At 34.5% G+C, this 1777-nt stretch overlaps 1 long non-coding RNA gene across 1 annotated transcript; it reads right to left on the bottom strand.

Moving 5' to 3' along the window:
- Positions 1-180: 180 nt before the first annotated feature.
- Positions 181-1771, bottom strand: LOC103679854. Its single transcript, XR_573006.1, has 3 exons — positions 1518-1771; positions 1279-1373; positions 181-283 (listed from the first exon to the last, which is right to left on the bottom strand). It is a non-coding gene; the product is annotated as an uncharacterized LOC103679854 (long non-coding RNA).
- Between the last annotated feature and the right edge of the window lie 6 nt (positions 1772-1777).

The following is a 1777-nucleotide window of genomic DNA, read 5'->3' as shown; positions in this document are numbered from 1 at the left end:
AGAAACTACATACTTAACTACTACATTATGCTAGTCATATAGGTCTTAATTCCAAATGCTCAGCTTGAATTACACTCTTATTTTTGTAAAGAAAGGTAATAACAGGAAATGGTGTCTGTGACTATCTGTTCCAGTCTCATAATTTTAAGAAAAGCAAACATACAGGTCAAAGATACTAACCTTCCTTGGGCCATACTTAAGGAAATACCGAGCCAATTCAAGGGTTGTTCTAGCATCTTCTGTGGCATCATGACCAAGCCTATCTGGACACTGTATATCCTTCCTGGAAAGCCAAGATAAAACTGACACACTCGACAGCATTTTCAATGATAGGTTCTTTCAACCACCTCTAATATTCTGGTTCCATGTAAAATTTCAGCAATCTGATAATCAGATTTTATCACAATAATCAAAATTCCTTTATTCCTAAGTGCCAGGAGAGTACCCGGAGTGAGAGGCACTGACGATGTACAATGATCAGGAATGGCTTTGTCTACAGCAAGAGTATCATCTGGACAAAAGGCTACCCAGTAAAGGCTCTGGCCACTCCCCAGCCAACCCCTTGCCTCATTCTTTTAGATGTAACCACTATTTAAAGTTACCTTCCAGAAATCTTATATTTCCATGCAAGTGTCTATATGTACTTAAATTTTTTCTTGGTCGTTTTCAAAAACCTTAAAATAGTACATATGTTTGTGTCTATAAATTTATCTAAATCTAATCTATATCATACTGATATCTAGGCATATACAGATCTTGTTCTAAATCTCCATTTTATTCTTAGTACTTTAAGAGGTTTCCTTATTAGCACTTACAGATCCATCACATTCTTTTAAGAATAACAAAGTATTCAATAATACAGATAAATGTAATTTATTTAACCACTCCTATAGAATATTGGCAGTTTTTGGCTGTTTTAAACCATACTATAATGAACATCTTTGTACACATGTGTTTGTACATAATAGGATACATTCAATATAGAAACATTATGTTTTCAAATTTTGGTTAACTTTTCTGGCAGTTCTATCCAGTTCTATCCACCAACCTTCAGATATAAATGTATACCCCTTTCTGGATTCCCATAATTTCTTCATCTCTGAGTCATACTTCTCTGGAATTAGGATCCCAGGATTCATAAGAAATGAAAGGAATCATGTTTACAGACTAAGAGGAAGAACAGAGACCCTGAATTCTGCAATATGCATTAAATAAGAAATTATATGCTAACTTACATGCAACTTGTCAGGACAATATTATAATATGCAAATAACCTACCCCAAAATAGCTTTGGCTAAGAACTTTAGCTTAAATCTTCTGCCCTGCTCTCTGACATAAAGCAATGATGTATCAATAACATATGGATGTATCATCTGAGGAGGAAAGAGAATAGAATGAGTAGCATCCTGTGCTAAAGGAAAAAAACAAATGGGCTGGGGAATAGAAGAACCCAAGACTTTAGATTTGAAATAAATGGAAAAGGCATATATGCTGGAAAAACTAAGTCAGATACTCACTTTCAGTGCTCTGAGATCCAAGTCTAAGGAATGGCCCACTAACACAGCATCAGGAGGAAGCAGTGCTTTTAAATGTCTCTGTACATCTTTGAGTTTGGTTGTCACTGGGTTAAGAATCTTCTTTGTGATTCCTGAAAAGCTTTCAATAAAAAAAGAGAAATGGACAGGTCAGGATATTAATAGGTTTTCCTCCTTGAAAAGTCATTTCAAAAAGAATATTTTAAAAAATTAATATATGCTCAGTGTAAAAAGGTTGAAAA

The sequence above is a fragment of the Ursus maritimus genome, unplaced genomic scaffold (assembly GCF_017311325.1).
Source record: "Ursus maritimus isolate PB19 unplaced genomic scaffold, ASM1731132v1 scaffold_1722, whole genome shotgun sequence".
Lineage (NCBI taxonomy): Eukaryota > Metazoa > Chordata > Mammalia > Carnivora > Ursidae > Ursus > Ursus maritimus.
The sequence above is the reverse complement of the archived record's forward strand: the minus strand, read 5'-3'. Positions and strand labels throughout refer to the sequence as shown.